Genomic DNA, 21150 nt, shown 5'->3' on the forward strand with positions numbered 1-21150 from the left:
GCGCCTAGGCTACGTGCGGGCCAGTGAGGGCCTGGGGGCAGGAGCAGACACCTGCCCCCATTACGACCAGCTGCACGCCATCCTGGGCCAGCCAGTCCTGCAAGCCCCAGATGTGCCCGTGGACAGCAGTGTGCGTCTCTCCCTCCCCCGTCTCCAGGACCACCGAGGTGGAGGAAGGAGACAGCAGTGCATCGGGGGATGAGGCCAGCATTGCCACCCAGCAGGCCCCCTCCAGCAGCCCTGATGTCTCCCGCGCTTCCTCCGAGGCCGGGGAAGGATCCACCAGTGAGTCTTGCACTTTGCACTCACAAGGGTAGAATGTGGAGGGGAGGGAGCCAGGCGCCCGGAGGGGGGAGGGGGAGAGCATGTCACTCAGGCCACGTGAGCTGCATGCTGTATAGCATTAGGCAGCAAGCAGCACGTGCAACCATATGCATCCTGGTGACGGAGAGGCACGTGGCCGCGGCAGGGCACGCCTGAGACCGTGCTGCTCACACACATTTGGCAGGACCGGGGGAAGGGTGGATGCCGGCTGGAACCGGCTAGGGCCCCAGGGACTCAGCCCAGAGCCTGCACCTCTGCAAGGGTGCAGCACGCAGAACGGCACACTGTCCCATGCCTGGCTGTGAGGCACAGCCAGCTGCTCCTGGGAAAACCGCAGCATCACAGCCCTGTGAGCGTGGCCCCCACTGAGCCCCTCGCCTGCTCCTGGTGCCTTGGCTGGCTCCCCGAGGGAAGTCCCCACTGCGGCCACACATGTCCCTGGGCTACGTGTGTGAGGGATAGTGGGAGGGAGAAGCGGGGGAAGCGCTCGGGCTGCCCTTAGGGCCACCTGAGTTTTGCTGCAAGGATGGGACACCCTTCCCCCACCAGTCACTCTCCTGGTTCTGTCCAGGAGACATCCTACGTGATGGGGATCTGAGAGCCCAGACCACTTTTGCCAGACGTGCTCCCAGGCACTGTGTGGGGATTCATCTCGCGCCCTGTCAAATACCAGTGATTAGCCCAAAGCCTCACAGCCTCTACCGGCAGGGAGTTCCACAGGTTAATGCAACACAAGCTCCCTCCCGCCCTCCACGGGGCCAGGACACAGACCAGTGGTTACAATACATGGAGGAGGATCCTACTCCAGGGGCGCTCCTATATGCAAACATACAACACGGGGGGTAGGCGGGGAACTGAGTGGGCCCAAGCCACACTACTGTGGTGTCACCTGGGCTCAGGGGTGGAGGGCATGAGGTGTGGGGACAGTGTCTGGGCTACCTGACTGACCCATCCTTTCTTCTCTTCCCTGCAGCGGGACCAAGCACAAGCCGGGGACCCTCCAGTCAGGCAGCAGCAGCATCCCCAGCTGCCCAACCACGCAGGCACAGGCTCTGCCACCGGGACCAGCTCCTTCGCTGGCACATGCAGGCCGTCGAGCGCATCGAGGCATCGATTTGCCAGTGTGTCGAGGGGGACCTGCAGTAGGCGCCAGGAGGCCTGAGTCGCCTTCCAGGCCCAGTGCACATGGATGGCTGACTCCATCACCACCCTCATTGCCCACATAGCCCATGCCATTCACTATGGCATGGCCTTACCCTATGCCCCCGCCATCCCTCCCCTAGCACTGCCCATGCCCCCTCCTGTCCCTGCAATGCCCCCTCCTGCAATACCTCCTTTTGCCGCCCCTGCAATGCCCCCTCCTGCCCACCTCCCCATGCAGCCTGCCCCAATGCAGCCTGCTCTGCATGTCCAGGTCTGCCCCCGCAGAAGCACTCGCAGGGGCCACCCCTCCCAGGAGTAGCTCCTCCCCCTCCCAATTGAAGGTCTCCTCCCCCTCCCCCTTGTAAATAAAAACGTACATTTTTCAGTTGAAAACAAAACTGTGTTGGTTATTGTGTTACTCGAGGTAACTGTAATAAATGAACTGAAATGCCAATTAGCCAACTAAATTTAAGAGGATTACAAAATGCGGACACCAAATTCTGTATCTACCACCGGTCATTCCTTTAAGTCCATGGTCACCAACAGGTCGATAGCGAGCTACTGGTTGATCGCGAGGCCTCAACCAGTCCCTTGCGAGGCGTCCTGTGTTCCCCTTCCCCATTTCCCTCCAACCCCCGAGAAGCCCCACTACTTACCTCAAGGAGGGGTGAGTCAGCCCCTCGGGAGGCACGCAGGGGGTTTCCCAGCACGCGCACACATGGGGGGGGGGTTGGCCCCGGGGCAGGCGTGCACACGGGGCTTCCCTGCATGGGGGGGTTGGTGCTGGGACAAGCGCATGCTGGGTTTCCCTGCGCCACGGGGGTCGGCCCTCTGGGCAGGCACACGCGGGGCTTCCCTGCACTGGTTGGCCCCGGGGTAGGCGCGCACACGTGCACGGGGTTTCCCTGCGAGGGTGGGGGGGGTCGGTCCCCTGGGCAGGTGCGCGCGTGCAGGTAGGGGTTGGCGCTGGGACAAGTGCATGCGGGGCTTCCCTGCGCTGGGGGGGCGGTCGGCCCCCTTGGCAGGCATGCGCGGGTTCCCTGCATCGGGGGAGAGTGGTTGGTCCTGGGGCAGGTGCGTGCGCGTAGGCTTTCCCTGTGCGGGTGGGGGGGTCGGCCCCAGGGCAGGCGCGTTTGGGGCTTCCCTGCGCCGGGTGGGGTCGGCCCCGGGGCAGGCACGCGCTGGTTTCCCTGAGGGGAGGGGAGAATCCTGGGAGGAGGGAGATGCAGGGGACTCTCCGCCTCCACTGGCACCCCACTCCCCAGCCACAGAACACGGCCCCTACTCCCCTGGCCACAGCCACAGAACTCTGTCCCCACTCCTGTCCCCACTCTCCAAACTCTTTCCCCACTCTCCTGTCCCCAGCTACAGAACTCTGTCCCTATTCCCGTCCCCACTTTCCAAACTCTGTCCCCACTGGCACCCTGTCCCCTGCTGCAGAGCCCTGTTCTCTGCCCTCCCAGCACCCTGTTCCCTCTCCCCTGTCCCCAGCTGCAGAACTCTGTCCCCACAAAATGTATAATTATAAATGCTTCATTTTAGATTTAAATAGCATGAATAAAAACCAGACCATTTATTTCATAACTATAAGCACCTGATTTTAATTTTATGTATCGCATAATTTAAAAATAAACTGTTTATCAGAGTGTGTAAGTAAGGGCTGGGGATAGCAAGTTTTGGACAGGAGGAGAATAGAGAGGGCGGGGCTTCAAGGAAGGGGCGGGGCTTCAAGGAAGGGCCGGGGCGGTAGATCTGAGATTTAAAAAGTGATCTTGGGTGTAAAAAGGTTGGAGACCACTGCTTTAAGTGGTCATTGGTTTGTGGCACATAAATAAATACTGACACTTTTAAGTAAAATTTAAACCACAACTAAATTAACATAGATAACAAACAAGCAAGAAAGGTTAAAAGACGCACACAAAAGAATATGTACATAGTCTAGACGCAGGGGATGATTTTAGTGTTGCTGGCAACCTCAATGCTTTGGTCCTTCCGGGCCTCGGGAGAGGAACAACCAGGAGATCCCTCGAAGACGACTGGAATCAGATACGCTGACTTGAGCCTTCTGCACGAACTACGAATCCTCTTCCTGTTCTCCAGGACAGTTCGGACAGGCAATGGTGGCCTAAACCCTAGCCTAAACTAAAAAAAAAAAACCTAGCTACATCCAACGCACCCAACGAACATTCACGATGACGACCGATGTGCTTGGAACCGATGCTTTACAATTGGGGGGAGATAAGGGGAGGGGAGAGGGAAGGGTAAGGGATGGGAGGGAGTCGTATGGGGAGACTGAGGTGACCCTACTATGGGGCTTGCGCGAACATGTCCGTCAGGGCCTCTATGATGCGCACCCCATCCTGGTGTGCCTGGCAGATGGCAGCTGTGTGGGGCTGTTCAAACATCTGTGCCTTGGCTGCCATCCATGCAGAGAGGAAGGCCTCCCCACTCCGCTCCACAATGTTGTGGAGCACGCAGCATGCGGCCAGTACCTCTGTTGCATTCCGCTCACCCATCTCGAGACAGGTGAGCAAACAACGGAAGCGGGCTTTTAAGTGGCCAAAGGCGAGCTCCACCTGATTTCGGGCCCGGTTGAGGCGGTTGTTGAACCGGGCCTGGTTCTGGTCTGGCCACCCTGTGTAGGGCTGCATTAGCCAGGGCATCGGGGTAGGCCGTGTCCCCGATGACGCAGATGGGCACAGCCACATCCCCAACAGTCAACTCCCGCCGGGGGAAGTAGGTGCCCGCCTCCAGCCTGCGCAAGAGTCCAGAGTTGCGGAGGATGCAGGCGTCGTGTGCCCTGCCGGACCAGCCCGCACAGACATCCAAGAATCGGCCCTGGTGGTCCACAAGGGCCTGGAGAACAATCAAGCAGTACCACTTTCTGTTCGTGAAATGGGCCGCTCAATGCTCCGGGGCCCAGATGGGGATGTGGGTTGCATCCAGGGCTCCCCTGCAGTTGGGGAACCCGAGGGCAGCGAAACCGGCCAGCGTAGCATCCACGTGGCACAGGCAGATCACTCTCGGTAGCAGGACGTCATTGATGGCGAGGACGACCTGCAGAAGGTGCAGAGAAACACAAGGGAACACATCACATAAAGCAGGGGTGAGTGTGCGCACCCTGTCCCCCCTCCCACTGACAGCTCCCCTCCTGCCCTTTTCCTCATTGTTTCCACTTGGCCCCCTGCCATTTGTCTCTCCTCCAGCCTGTCCCTTGGTGCCTTCCCCTTTCTTCTCCTGACCTGCCCCCCCTTTCCCTCAGCACAAGCCCCTTTGTCTCCCACCCTTTCCTCCTATTTCGCCCCCCCCCCCCACCTTCTGCTTTCCAGTTTGTGGGGCTGGAGTCTGCGATCAAGCCCCAGCTGCTTTCAGGGATCCAGACCACGTGCCAAGCTTCAAGCTGGGCTGTGTGATGCAACTCTGGGCTGAGTGCTTTTAAAGTCCCGGGCCATGATGTCACGCCACACCTGGGCGTCTCCCCTCTTACCTGTTATGTGGCATTTGAGCACACTGCGCAGGCGCTCTCTTGGCCCCACCGTGTCTTGTACATGGGTGACGCGTGGCACCAGAGAATTTAAAGTGCAGGGCTGTGGTGCCCCGTCACAATCCATCTCCTCCTCCAGCAGCCGCCAGCCAGCCCTGCGGCCGGCACACCGGGAAATTCCCGGTGTCCCGCCGGGCCAGTTCGCCCCTGGTGCTTGCTGAGTTTCTTTTGCATCCAGGCATTCTGAATAGAAAACTGGGGGCTTCAGACTCTGCCTCTTCTGCTCCAGGACTCTTGCAGTTCTCACAACTCTTGCTGGTGGAGTTCTTGTTCATTTTGTGCTTCCAGAAATGAACAGTTAATGCATGCGGCCAGTTAACCACAACCTGAAAGGTGTACTGCATTCCTCGTGGCCAAGCATGACTTTGCAGAGGCCTACCTCAGTTTCCAGCCTGAAGGTCTATCTTCCTGCCCAGCACTTCTTGCTTGGAATTTGGCTTTCTTCACAGGCCTTTGGAATCAAGGTTCCACATTAAGCTTAATAGATCAAAAGCCCGTCAGGCTGACTTTTAGATCCCTTCTAAAGTTCAGTGAGAGCAACTAGTACAAATACCCAAAGACACACCATTACCTGAATTCATTGTGGATGTTTGTTGGCCTCTTAACGGACAGGTTATCAACCTGTGGAATTAGTGCACCTGGAATAAATTGACTGTATCTGCCTTGCTCCTGGAAGTAATGAAGCAATACCACATAGTCAATTACCTGTGAGGAAAAAAGTTGCAGATAATCACAAATGGTCATTTTGATGGCTTGGCTGGCATTTGCTAATTAAGGGGGTCATCAGGATGTGTTTGCAACAAGATAGAACAAATATATAGAGTTCTTCTTTAAGGATGTGTATACACAGCACCCTTACCTCAAAAAAAGCTATGCAATTTGTGCTATATAAATTGCATAGCTTATTTCAAGGTTAATTTGAAATTTGGCGGTGTCTACACAGTGCCAAATTTCAAAATAAAGCACTATTCCAACAAATCCCTTAACCCTCATGGAACAAGAGTTACAGGGATGCCTGAATAGTACACCTGTTATTTTGAAATATATTTCAAAATAAGGGGCACATTTAAAACACAGAATTGCTATTTTGGGTTACTTCTGTTATCCCAAGATAGCCCTGCTATCTAGATATAGCCTATGTGAGCAGATAAGCACACTGCATATCATATATCTTTTCTCTTATGTCAGGAAAGTGAGCTCTATTAAGCATCTCTCTCATTCTCAGGATGTAGAGGATTAGGCAGGACAAAGCCAGACAAACTATAGATGCAGCAATGTGGTGAAACAGACCTTATTTTTAACAACCTACACCCCACCATCAATCTCAGCCTGGACCATTCTACACGAGAGATCCATTTCCTGGATACCACAGTACAAATCAGCAATGGTAAATTAGACACCACTCTCTACAGAAAACCCACCGACTCATATAGTTACCTACATGCCTCCAGTTCCCATCAAGAACACACCATATGATCCATCATCTATAGCCAAGCCCTTCGATACAACCGCATCTGCTCTAATCCCACTGACTGAGACCAGAAACTTCAGGATCTCTACCAAGCATTTATAAACCTCAACTACCCACCCGGAGAAATAAAAAAACAAATTGAAAGAGCCAGACGAATACCTAGAAACCATCTACTTCAAGACATGCCCAAGAAAACCAATAATAGAACACTACTTGTCATCACCTACAGCCCCCAACTTAAACCCGTTCAACACATTATCAATAAAACTACAATCTAAACTGGAACAAGATACTAAACTCCAAGAGGCTCTGGGAGACAGACCCACAGTCTCCTATAGACAACCACCTAACCTCAAGATGATTCTTAATGACAACCAGAGGACATACCACACTAATACCAACCCTGGAACTTTCCCTTGCAACAAACCCCGTTGCCAGCTTTGTCCACATATTCACTCTGCTGATACCATTATTGGATCTAACCAATTGAGTTATAAGATCAAGAACACATATTCCTGCTCATCCAGAAATATAATTTATGCTATCATGTGCTGACAGTGTCCGTCTGCTATGTACATTGGACAAACGTCTCAGACACTTCGCCAAAGAATCAATGCACACAAAACAGATATTACACAGGATCACAAAGAAAAAAACAGTTTCTTGCCATTTCAATCAGAAAGGACATTGTCTCAAGGACTTAACTACCTGCATCCTGCTTCAAAGACATTTTAACACCAGATTTGAAAGAGAATCCTCTGAACTATCATTCATGCTTAAATTTGACACTTTACACCTAGGTCTTAACAAGGACACTAATTATCTTACCCATTACAAAGATAGCTTCCCCAATTATCACCTCTAATATCATTAGCTCACAGACATTTACCTCCCCCACCCATCCCCCTTCTGTTCTGAAATTTGATTTGTCCTTTTCATATGTGTTCATTTTTTTGATTGTATCCTTTGGTATATACGGTCATGCCAATTTTCTTCCACTATTTGATCTGAGGAAGTGGGTCTGGCCCACGAAAGCTCATCACCTAATAAACCACCTTGTTAGTCTTTAAAGTGCTATATAGTCCTGTTCTTTGTTTCAGCTAGACCAGACTAACATGGCTACATTTCTATTACTTATTTTTAGAGTTAGTCAGAAAGTGTGTTCACCCTGCTTCTAGGAAATAAACTTTTCGTTAATTGAAAAATTGAAAACCAAAATACTTCAGCCAAAACTTGAAATAATTTGGTTAGGAAATGTTGCCAAGGTGCATTATGGGAATTGTGTTTTGGGTGCTTTGTGCTTCATTTTCCTCTTTAGACCAGGATTCCTGGTTGGACTACATCTCCCATGACGCACCATGATTTCCCATTTTCAAGAGTATTGGAAGTGCATAATAGAAGAGGTAGCTCCCTCCTTCCTCACTTTGAAAAATGAGTCAGTCTTAGGCTGTTCTCTGCTCTTCCCCACTCGATCACCAGGCCTTAGAAGGAAGTAAAGATCTTGTTGCCCCTGCTACAGTTGCCCTCTCTCTTGCCCCAAGAGAGGGAGTAAAGAATCCCTGGAGCTGTAGACAGAACAAAAGTGGAACTTGGGGGCAGTAGAATTAATTGCTGGGTTGTTAGATGGGCAGATGTGGGAGAAAGTTGATATAGGAATTAGGACAGTACATTATTGCTGAAGTGGAAGACTAGTTGCTGTGGAGCTGAATTAATCAGTGGAAATCTTTTGATGTGGTGAGGAACTGGAAAGCTTGCATTATCAGGCAAGCAGTAAGACCTTCGATGCCAGAAGCACCTTATTCCAAGTTTTCAGTGCCATTAGGGGGCCATTATTAATTTATTGGCAAGTTTCTCTAACCTTCCAGGTTAACACTCAGTCCTGTATCGATGTTTTAAGCTTATACTTTTGGTATAAAAATGATGCCCAGAAAAAAGAGCTATCATATTAACCTATCTGCTTTCTTCTAAAAAAGTGGATACTATTGTTAAACCTTATAGTTTGTATTGTTCTATTGCACATAACAGAAACTGAAGCTGTGACCTGAGAAAGGGAATTTTGCTTTAACAAATTTATACCTGACTTATTTTTAGTAATGGAGCAAAATGGAACAGAAACAATAGTTTTGATGAGCTATGAGGACATAAGGTAAAACTCTTCAAATGCAAACTACCCCATGAAATAATTTGGATATCTCCTTTGATATAATACTGGACAGCAAACATGACCAACAGCATGTGCCATATTTGTCTTCCTCCTGGAACACAGAAGGGATTCCATCAGAACTAAGTGCAAGATGGTCTCTTTATAGGAAGAGAAGGTTAAAGGACTAGAGATGCCGGAGTTCCATCAGAGAAGATTAAGACTTTCTGGATAGAAGGCAGGTACAGCAAACTAAAGAACCAGTAAGGGCAATACAGAACAAGGAAGAAAATTGGCAGCCTCCAGGAGGAGACACACAACTCAGGTATCTCCAATCCTGATAGAGGTAAGTAACCACTTTCAGGTTCTCTGCACAGGTACTATGGTGGAGAATGCTTTGGCAGAGACCTCTGAGGGAAGGGATCAGGAGACCCCATCAACCAGAAGGCATGGGATGCACAGTAATAGGGTTGGGGGTTCCATGACCACCATCCCCAAAAGTAGGAGATGGGGGGAGGTAGTCGGAGACTCCCACCTGAGAGGGACGGAGTCATCTATCTGCCATCCAGACTGGGAATCTCGAGAAGTGTGCTGCTTACCTGGAGCTAGAATTCAGGATGATCAAACCTTTGGATCGTGACCCCTTCCTGCTTTTCCATGTGGGAACTAATGATACCGCCAAGAATGACCTTGAGCAGGTCACTGCAGATTATGTAGCACTGGGAAGAATCAAGGAGTTTGAGGCTCAAGTTGTGTTCTTGTCCATCCTCCCTGTTGAAGGAAAAGGTCCAGGTAGGGATCATCGAATTTTGGAAGTAAATGTGTGGTTGTGCAGGTGGTGTTGGAGAGAGGGCTTTGCATTCTTCGAACATGGGACTCTGTTCTGGGCATAGGGATTGCTAGGGAGAGATGGGATCCACCTAATGAAGAGAGAGAAGAGCATCTTAATGGGCAGGCTTGCAAACCTAGTGCGGAGGGCTTTAAACTAGGTTCATTGGGGGACGGTGACGTAAGCCGTGAGGTAAGTGGAATATAAGGAAAAAACACAAGGAGGAAGGTGCAACTGGGGAGGACCCCTGATTCGAATGGAGAAGGTAAGGCAAAAAGCTAGTTATCTAAGATGACTGTACACAAATGTAAGAAGTCTGGGAAACAAACAGGAAGAATTAGAGTCCAGGCACAGTCAAAGCACTATGATTTGATTGGAATCATGGAGACTTGGTGGGCTGACACACATGACTGGAGCACTGTCATGGAAGACAATGTAAACAGTTCAGGAAGAACAGGAGGGGGACTAAAGGAGGAGGAGTTGCACTCTATGTAAGAGATCAGTATGATTGCTCAGAGCTCCAGTATATAGAGGGAGGAAAACCTGTTGAGAGTCTTTGGGTTAAGCTTAGAGGCAGAAGCAACAGCAGTGATGTTGTGGTTGGTGTCTGCTATAGACCACCACATCAGGAGGATGAGGTACATGAGGCTTTCTTCAGATAACTGAGAGAAGCTTCCAGATCACAGGCCCTAGTTGTCATGGGGGACTTCAATCACCCTGACATCTGTTGGGAGACCAGTACGGCAGTACACAGACAATTCAGGAAGTTTTTGGAGAATCCTGGGGACAACTTCCTGGTATAGATGCTAAAGGAACCGACCAGGGGCCATGCACAGCTTCACCTGCTTCCCAGAAACAGGGAGGAACTAATAGGGGAAGTAGATGTGGATGGCGGCCTGGGCAGCAGTGATCATAAGATGGTCGATTTCAGGATCCTGACCAAAGAAAAAAAGGACAGCAGCAAAATACAGACCCAGGACTTCAGAAAAGCTGACACTGGCTCACTAAGAGAACTGATGGGCAGGATCCCCTGGGATGCTAACATGAAGGGGAAAGGAATCCAGGAGAGCTGATTGTATTTTAAAGAAGCCTTATTGAAGGCACACGAACAAACCATCCTGATGCACAGTAAGAAAAGCAAATATGATAGGTGACCAGCTTGGCTTAGCAGTGAACTCCTTGGTCAGCTTAAACGCAAAATGGAAGCATAGAGGAAGTGGAAATTTGGACAGATGACTAGGGAGGAATATAAATATATTGCTTGAGCATGCAGGATGTAATCAGAAAGGCAAAAGCATAATTGGAATTGCAGCTGGCAAATGATGTGAAGAATAACAAGAAAGGTTTCTACAGGCATGGTAGCAATAAGAGGGGATCAGAGAGGGTGTGGGGCCCTTACTGGATGAGGGAGGTAACTTAGTGACAGATGATGTGGGAAAAGCTGAAGTACTCAATGCTTTCTTTGCCTCTGTCTTCCAAGACATGGTCAGCTCCTAGACTGCTGCATTAGGAAACACAGTATGGGAAGGACGTGGGCAGCCCTTGGTGGAGACAGAACAGGTTAAGAACTATTTAGAAAAATTGGACATACGCAAATCCCTGGGGATGGATTTAATGCATCTGAGGGTTCTGAGGGAGATGGTAGATGTCTTTTGGCCATTATCTTTGAAAATTCATGGAGATTGGGAGAGGTCCCAGATGATTGGAAAAAGGCAAATGTAGTGCCAACCTTTAAAAAAAGGAAGAAGGGCAATCTAGGCAACTTCAGACTGTTAAGCCTCACTTCAGTCCCAGAATAATCATGGAGGGGATCCCAAGGATTGGTTCTAGGGCTGGTTTTGTTCAACATCTTTGTTAATGACCTGGATGAGGGGATGGATTGCACCCTCAGCAAGTTTGCAGATGACACTAAGCTATGGGGAGAGGTAGATACGTTAGAAGGTAGGGATAGAGTCCAGAGTGACCTAGACAGATTAGATAATTGGACCAAAAGAAATCTGATCAGATTCAACAAGGATGGAAGAATCCCAAGCACTGTTATAGACTGGGGACCAACTGGGTAAGTAGCAGTTCAGAAGAAAAGGAGATGGGATTTACAGTGGATGACAAGTTGGACATGTCAACAGTGTGCCCTTGTAGCCAAGAAGGCTAATGGCATATTAGGGTGCATTAGGGGGAGCATTTCCAGCAGATCTAGAAAAGTAATTATTCCACTTTCTTCGGCTCTGGTGAGGCCACATCTGGAGTATTGTGTCCAGTTCTGGGGCCCCCACTATAGAAAGGATATGGACACAGTGGAGAAAGTCGAGCAGAGGGCAACGAAAATGATTAGGGGGCTGCAGCACATGAGCTACAAGGAGAGGCTGAGGGATTTGGGCTTGTTCCGTCTGCAGAAGAGAAGGGTGAGGGGGAACTACCTGAAGGGAGGTTCCAAAGAGGCTGGAGAAAGGCTGTTCACAGTAGTGATAGATGGCAGAACAAGGAGCAATGGTCTCAAGCTGCAGTGGGGTAGGTCTAGGTTGGATATTAGGAAAAACTATTTCTTTAGGAGGGTGGTGAAGCACTGAAATGGGTTACTTAGGAAGGTGGTGGAATCTCCATCCCTAGAGGGTTTTTTTTTTAAATGTCCCAGCCCAGCTTGACAAAGCCCTGGGTGGGATGATTTAGTTAGGGATGGTCCTGCTTTGGGTAGGGGGCTGGTCTTGACTCCTGAGGTCTATTCCAGCCCAAGGATTCTATGGACAGAAAATGAACCTTCTGAATAGTTAAGAACAGTTCAATAGAAAATGTCTGATTTAATAAAAGGAGTTAGTATGTTCAAGTTGGAAAGACGTTGTATTGTAAAGACTTTACTTAATGTGAGAATTGTTTTGTCTTTCCTAAAAGAGTGAGAGATTTCATTTTGATAATTATCTCTAGCAGAGTTGTCCCAGAGAAGGTAGAATATGAAATATTTCAGGTAATGTGGAAGATACTCCCTAAGATCACAAAGGGAAAATTAGTAAGTCACGAACATGATAGCTGGTTAGCCACCTCATTTTTGTTCTTCCAAAGGACGCTTATTTTTGCAAAATTTAATTTGAAAAGTAAACCAGTGTTTCACTTCTCAGTGCAATTGATTCAACAATGCATTCTAGTTGACTTCAGTAGCCCTATTTATGTATCTAATTTCCTTGATGATCCAAGGCTTAAATTAATTGAAACTCTGATTCAGCAAATTCTGTGTAAACCATTCTTTCCTCCCTGGGTTATTCGGGAGCAGGCCACGCTCGCCTATGTGCTTGGGCACCTGATGTTTTTAACATTAAAGGAGATCCTGAGAGCCCCAGTAGTGATGTTGAACAGTTGGGGATCCCCTTCCACTCCCTTGCTGCAGTCTCTTGCTCCTAAAGGAATATTCAGTGGCAGTGCTTCCACCTGGCTGGCCCTGTACACACTTAGGCTATGTCTATACTACAGCCTTCTTCCGCAAAAGCTTATGCAAATGAAGCGCAGAGTAGAATACCGCCATGCTTCATTTGCACAATTAATTAGCAGCCATTTTGTGCAATAGGCTTTTGCACAAAAAGGAGCTGTGTAGACAGCTCCTTTTTGTGCAAAACCCCCCTCTTGCGCAAGAGCCATTCATGAAAAAATGAGGAAGAACAGCTCTTGACTAACCTGTTAAACATTATGTTTAATTAATTAACCAATTAAAGGGGTGGTTGGCGGGGTTAGGAGTTTTCAGCATGACTGGACCACCCCTGTCCACAGTGTGCCCCACAGGGCTGGAGCAGTCCCTTACCTGAGGCAGGTGGGGAGCTGCTCCAGCCCCCACTCTTAACAGTTAACCTATCATATCCCTAGTCAAAATGCCACTCGCTCAGATTTGTTCCACCCACCCTCCTGCCATCTTATTGTTTCATAGGCCCCTTCTTCAGCTGCTCCTTCTCTTATGCCTTTCAACCACTTTTGGCATGTATAGACTACATTTTATTTTTGAAAGAGAATATGCAAATTCCATGGGATCGCTTTTTTGAAAGTGGGGCTTTTGAAAGTGAAAGTAGTCTGGATGTGTTTTTTCAGGAAAAAAACCCTTTTTTGAAAAACTGGATAAACCTCCTTTTTTAAGGAAGAGAGGGTTTTTTTTCCAAAAAAAGGAGGTTTTTTCCCCCCAAAAAACTGTGCCCAGACTACTTTCACATTTGGAAGACCTGCTTTTGAAAAAGTGATCGAAAGAAGATATGCAAATTCCCATTGAATTTGCATATCCTTTTTTGAAAATAAAATGTAGTCTAGACATGCCCTGTGGGCCCACCTGGGGTATGGGAGACTCATGTTCAAGTCTCCTCTTTGAATCATGCAGTGCAGGGACTTCAGCTGATCTCCCACCTTCCAGGCAAATTGATTGTTCAGGATGAGTGTCTCACACTCTTTTTTGTTTGTTTGTTTTGTTTTTTTCCCCTCAAAATACTTCATTCAGGTATAAAATGAAAACAATTTTCTATACTCCCCCTTTCCCCCCAATGGAATTCTTGTTTTCCACCTTCCCTAATCACAAGGCCCTTTCTCAGTGATTTTAGGTAATCATACTGGCTTAATGAATAGTCTTTGAGTGACCTAATTTGAGGACAAATAACTTAGTTTCCTCCCTTCCAGCCTTAGTCCTCCATTAGACCTGGTAAAAAGTTTCTATAGCTTGTCACAAAAGGGAGACAAATATTCATTTGCCCACAATTTTTTAAAACTTGCTACACAGTCTTTTCATACATACACACTCAACATCTTTTTTCTCATATATATGGCATGAGACAAAAATGCACATATATAGACTTATACATATATTTGGACATTAGGAAAAAGTTCCTAACTGTCAGAGTAGTTAAATTGCCCAGGGAGGTTGTGGAATCCCCATCTCTGGAGATATTTAAGAGTAGGTTAGATAAATCTCTATCAGGGATGGTCTAGACAGTATTTGGTCCTGCCGTGACGGCAGGGGACTGGACTTGATGACCTCTCGAGGTCTCTTCCAGTCCTAGTATTCTATGATTCTATGACTTTCACAGACATGCAGAAATAGTCAGAGTGGTGTGACACAGTACAAAAATTTGATGGGACTCATCTGTGACGACATCACATATCCACAGTAAAAGCTAAGTTATGCTTAGCCTTTAGTGGTCCCTCTCAGTCAGGTTTGACAGGAACTCACTGTCTTACTGGGTCAGAGAGCAAACAAAAGTTAGCTGGAAGTCTAGATGCCCTGGCCCTCTGTGCAGGACTGAGCAACACACAATGTAGCCCAAAAGCCTCCCAGCTCTCATACTATTTACCACTAGAAGACTTACCCAGAGCTGCCCGGGTCTGGCTAGGAGTCGGAGGGGGGGGGAGGGAAGGAGGAGCGGGACAATGCTGCCTCCAGTGGTCTCTCTGCAGGATAGCTCTCACTTGCATTCACTGCCCCCAGTGGTGAATATGAGGATTGTGTCCCTCCTCTTTCTCCCCTCTCCCTTTCCATGTTACGGAAAACAAATTCCAAGCACATCCTATTTTCCTGGCACAACCAAACTCTGACCTTGCTTTAAGTTAACATTAGAGGAAGCTGCATACCAAATTTGATGGTCCAAGAACCTTTTAGTTCTTGAACAGTCACGCAGACACAAACCTCTAACATACATACACACACACAAACATATATGGTGGAGAATGACACATGGGCCACAGCTGTGTGCTGAGAGAGCCACAAGTGGCCCTCAGGATACAGGTTGAGAACCACTGAACTAGGGAGAATACATATGAGTGACAGACAGCCTGAGTTTGCCTAAAAACCAAACAAGCAGACTTATTTTCTTTGTAATCACCATTTTTCAAATTGTGTTCCCAGTGTTTGGCAAAAATAGGGCCAGCTTTCTTTCAGTCCTGTAAAAGGACCTTGTTGTATATTGAGAGTTTTAGTTATAAAGGAGAGAAAAATATTGTTCATAATGAGCAACTCTACTATTTAATTTTGATGTGCATGAATACTAACAAAAACATATGATCAGCTGCACAATTAACTGAAATATTTTGTTTGGCTGGCCTGCAAATACTTTTCAATATCTTCGGTCAGCATCAGAAAATACAAGAGACATCAACATAATATTACCATCTTTTTTAATAAAAAAATTTAAATTATAACAATACACACACAAACTGTTCCTGTCCAATGAAATGAATCTTAAAATATCATCTAGTACTATGTAATGATAGAGCACATTTAAAAAAGGAAGCAATAAAATGCAATGTATTTTCTGACAGCAACTATCATTACAGAAGATAATGGGCAATTAGAAACACGATTTCATAAAGTCACATAATTGACAGCAATATTTTTTAAAACATTGTTAGTCATAATGGGTTAGAATAGGTATACTTGGAGGTTTAATAAAATCTTTAACACAACACAGAGGGGCATTAGTAATTTGTAAGAACTTCTGTAATGTTTGTATTACAATACTTAAATTGTACATGCTGAATGGAAAAAAGGAGAGCTGAAGCCAAGGAAAAGTCTGTCTCATATTTTGTGATAGAAAAAAGAAGAGTTTAAAAAAATACATATTAAAATGCAATTAATGCTAGTTCCAATGTCAGCAATTAGAAGAAATGTAGCACATACATTTTGGATGTAAGCCAGGTCTTCCATTCAATGCTTCCATTACAGGCAGCTGGAATGGGAAAGAAATCCTGGGTATGGTTATGTAAATACAGTTCACTCAGTTTATTTATGCCTGCTATCTTTTGCCCTTCATTCACAACAATATCACAACTTGTTTAATTAGCAGTCCATATAGTCACCTTGTCCTGAGCTTCCACCAGTAAGGTTATAACTCCACTGAGGACCCCTTTCAGGGAGCTCTCCTTCAGCTGATTGTTCTACCATGGCTAATGCTCCTTTATTGCTTTTCATGACAAGCACCTCTTGCTCCGTCCTTGTAGGCCCTACTAAGTAGGTTGTGCCAACATACCTCAGTGTCCCCATCGGTAGCTCAGACATCTCCTTTTTAGCATCCTCAGTTTTCCTATAGGCTTCAGCATGAAGTGTATGGATCATCAGGGTCTCCAGATATTGGTCCCCAGCCTGCTGTCTGCAGTAATCCATGAGCTCCTTGAAGAGATGGGAGTTGGTTCCTATAAGCACAGACACACCAGAGACCCCTTTAAGGTCAGGGCATATCAAGGCAACTGTGTTCACCTCTTCCCTTACTCCTGCCACCTCCTCTGGGAATTCCAGGTGTGCTAGGACATACCCTTTGGAGGGGTATTCATTCATGCTGAGGCCACACTTGACCTCTCCCAACTGATCCTCAGCTTTCCATAAATTAAGCTGCGATTTTCCTCATTATGGCAATTGGCAACACTGTGCCCATCTTGACCACACCAGTAACATAAGAACTCCTTCTCCTCCTTCGCCTGGGTGGGATGGTGGCTCCAAGAGCTGAATTCTCTATCACTGTGGCCTGGGACTCCTTATCTCTGCAAATCCTAGCTTGGTCAACAACGCTTTGCAACTCAGCCATCTGTTATGTCAGGACCTGTACTTGCTGGGCCAATTCCTCTCCAGTGCTCACCATCAGTACACCGGGGTGCTGTGCTGACAGGCTCAGGTGTCCCAAAACTTGCAGGCAGCCTGCCTTTCTTCCTCTTCTCTGACCTCTTTTATTATCTGGAAGTAGCTTGCGGGGGGGGGTGGGGGGGGCTGTCATTCTCTTAGCCGGAGATGAAGTAGAATCAGGCTGTAATATTGAGTTCCCCAGGCAATTTGAGCCAGTCTGGTCTGGTTCATCTGCTCCGCAGTCACTGCTCCCCTAATGACAGCTCTCTGTAGCAGCCCCTCCAACCTCTGTATAAAGCCCGAAACCTTCTCTTCCTGGTGCTGCTTTGCATTAAGGAACTTACAATAACTTCAGGGCCCTCTATGCTCTCAAAGGTGTGAGTGAGGGCTTCTTGGCAGTCCTTTCCACATGAAGACGGATTACAGGACATCAGGAAGACCATCCCTGATAACAGCACTGCATACCTGATTACAGAGCTCTGCGACTTTGTCCTCACCCACAACTACTTCCAGTTCGGAGACTATTTGTATCTCCAAGTCAGTGGCACAGCCATGGGCACTCACATGGCACCACAATATGCCAACATCTTTATGGCTGACCTTGAACAACGTTTTCTCAGCTCTCGCCCCCTAAGATGCCTACTTTACTTACGCTACACTGATGACATCTTCATCATATGGACCCATGGAAAAGAGACTCTTGAAGAATTTCACAAGGATTTCAACAACTTCCACCCCGCCATCAACCTCAGCCTGGACCAGTCCACAAAAGAAATCCACTTCCTGGACACTGCGGTACAATTAAATAATGGACAAATTTCCACCACCCTATACCAGAAACCCACCGACCACTACACTTACTTTCATGCCTTAGAGGCAATGCTTCCCCACTTGCAAGCACAGAGTCTGAGTGTAAAAAAAAAATCTTTGAATAAAGAGGGAGAGAAGTAACATGGCATTAATTTGGGGAAATGCCACGAAGTTCATAACCAAAACGGCAAGTAAATATTCCAGCTCAAGTAGGTTGGGTGTCTGCTGGGTCAGTGGGCGGTCACTCCACCTTAGTCTACCGAGTCCCTGTGGTCCTGAGTCTTGGGCCCGTGATCTCACCAGATCAGTGGTCAATAAGCCAGTTCATGTAATTAGAGGCCCAGGCCCTGGTGCTGGGTGGGACAGCAAACAAACAGAAGAAGGCCCAGGGTGAGGGCCAGGCAACAATATAAACAATTCAGGAAACCCCAGCCCTGGTTCAGGATGGGGCAGCGAACACAGTCATTCACAAAATAAACAGCCCAGGACTTAGTGCAGGATAGGGAGACAAGCAAGCAGTCACAGAGAGACCCAGGCCCTAGTTCAGGATGGGGGAGTGAATAAACAGTTCAATTGTTAGTGGCCCAGGCCCTGGTTCAAGGCAGGGTAACGAAGAATCACATAGGCCCAGGCCCTGGTGCAGGGCAGGGAAGCAAACAAATAGTCACAGTTTACATGGAGCATAGCCCAGCTGGTTCAGAGAGGGGCAGCAAACAAACAGTTATAATTAGGTAAAAGAACAGTTGGGTCTCCTAGCTCCAGCAGAGATAAGGCTAACTCAGGCATTTGGCCCAAAGTGGCAGAGGAGGGAGATTGCCACCCAGGGATTGGGTGGCAGGGGGACGCAGGTCCACCCTCTCCACTGTGTCCCAGACCAGGGCCCTAGAGGCAGCAGAACAGCCAACTGCTAGGTCATGGGGAATCTTCACTCTAGACTGCTGCTCTAGAATGGCCTGACTAATGTTGGCTACCCCTGGGCTACTTCCGTTTGACTCCACGCATACCTGGGACTCCAGAAGATCCACAGGGGTCTTGGGGCTAGTCAGCTCTGGCAGGGGTTAATGTTCCTCCCAGTCACTGGCTGTCAGGGGTGCCTGTGGTCCAGGCCAATCTGGAGTCTCCTGCAGGCATGCTGACACAAGACAGGTGTTTGGTTCCTCTGGTAGACAGGCCCTCACTGAGCTCCTACGCTGGCCTTTTATACTAGTAGCCATGCCCCCCGACTTCTGGTCAGGTGAGAGGGTGCGGCTGGAGTCTGTCCAAGAGGGCTCACGAAGGGTCTTTTCCTCATCCTGGTCAGCCACTCCTCCTCACTACTTTGGGCAATGTCCTTTTCCTCTCAGGCTCTCAAGTCCAGAAATGTAGGTGTCCCCTTCACATGGCCAGTCCTTCTCTGCATCCCACCCACAGTCACTACCCTTGGTCAGGGCAGACTAGAGTTCAGAGGTGCATCCTCAGAGTTCACCTTCCAGCCTGAGTGGGGGGGGGAGGAGGGTGGGTAGGAAGCATCTCACCCATTCTCCTGGCTACTTGCCATCTAACTGCTCGCTGCTCTCTGGCATTGCCCTGTTGGCTGCTCATGCTGCTTGTTGCATCTGCTGCTGGCTTGTGGTGGACTTGGCTCTGGCCAAACCTACTGATCTGAGCCCTTAATGATTTCTGCTCTTGGCCCAAAGCACAGTCCAGCCACAAGAGCTTCCAGTATCCACTGGAGTAAATTTACATGCAACGTCTCCTTGTGGAGACTTTCTTTAACTGTATCATAGAAACAGTGGGGAGAAACAGGTCAAACCAGTCTTACAGCTCAGACCTGCTGGCTCACCTCTCTAAAGGGCTCTGGAAGTCAAGCCTCTGTCCATCCCAGATTCTTTATACTGACAGTTTCTCACCTTTGAACTGAATTAAACACAGTCTGACTTTTCTGCATTCCCAATAACTGCAAGCATTGGTGATCATATCTTACAATTCCTGCATTTAGGGTTAACACAGTTTGTGATCCCACAAAGCCAAATTGGTTACAATGGGCAAACCACCATTCGAATAGTTGAATATCCAGCAGGCCTAAGCAAACTGAGTGAACTGTATTTACATAACCACACCCAAGATTTCTTTCCCATTCCAGCTGGCTGTAATGGAAGCATTGATTCAGACCCTGCTTAGATGTGAATAATACACTTTGTCCTCCCTTTACTAATCCCTTTCCCATATAATAAATGGATGATTCTTTATTCAAGGCCCCACATTACTTCTTTTCTAATAGCACAAAACCAAACATCATAGCCCTGCTGCTTCTCTGAGGTCCTATCCCCTGCTCCATCCTTCCCAAAGGTCTCATTCCCTGCCCATTACTTTACCCTCCTTTGATGGCTCGCTCTCTCCCGCCTCATTCACTTTCACTGGTCTGAGGCAGGGAGCTGAGGTGTGGGAGGGAGTAAGGGCTCTAACTGGGGGGTGCAGGCTCTGGGCTGGGGCCAAAAATGAGGGTTTCAGGCTGGAGGGGGGCTCTGGCTAGGGCAGAGAGTTGGAGTGCTGGAGAGGGTGACAGCTCTGGCTGGGATATGCAAGCTCCTGAGTGGGGCTGGAGATGCAGAGTTTGGAGTGGCCAAGGGATTCAGAATGAGGGAGGGGACTGTGGGTTGAGGCAGGGGATGAGGGTGTGTGTGTGTGTGGGGGGGGGTGAGGTGCTGGTTCTGGGGTGTGGCTGGGGATGAGGGCTTCAGGATGTGTGGGGACACCCTTGGCTGGAAGAATAGGTTGGGATATGGGAGGGGCATGAGGCCTCTGTGCTGGAGCCAGGGATGAGAGATTTGGGGTGCAGGAGGCCCAGGATTATTTTGGTTGGCTTCCAGTTGTAGTGCAATGAGACAAAAGCCGGTTTCTTGCCTGTCCTGGTTCCATGCTGTGCCCTGAACTGGCCAGCATGTCCAATGCCTATGTATGAAATCATGTCTTAGTCTTACTAATCTACTAGAGCTCTTGAGGGGGGCAACAAACATGTGAACAGGAGGGATCCAGTGGGCATAGTGTACTTAGATTTCCAGAAAGCCTTTGACAAGGTCCCTCACCAAAGGCCCTTAAGCCAAGTAAATTATCATGGAATAAGAGGGAAAGTCCTCTCATGGATTCATAACTGGTTAAAAGACAGGAAACAAAGGGTAGGAATAAATGATACGTTTTCAGAGTGGCAAGAGGTAACTAGGGGGGGTCCTCCATGGGTCTGTACTGGGACCAAACCTGTTCAAACTTTTTATAAATGATCTGGAGAAAGGAGTAAATAGTGAGGTGGCAAAAATTCCAGCTGATACTAACCTGCTCAAGATAG

This window comes from Pelodiscus sinensis, chromosome 8 (assembly GCF_049634645.1).
Source record: "Pelodiscus sinensis isolate JC-2024 chromosome 8, ASM4963464v1, whole genome shotgun sequence".
Taxonomy (NCBI): Eukaryota; Metazoa; Chordata; order Testudines; family Trionychidae; genus Pelodiscus; species Pelodiscus sinensis.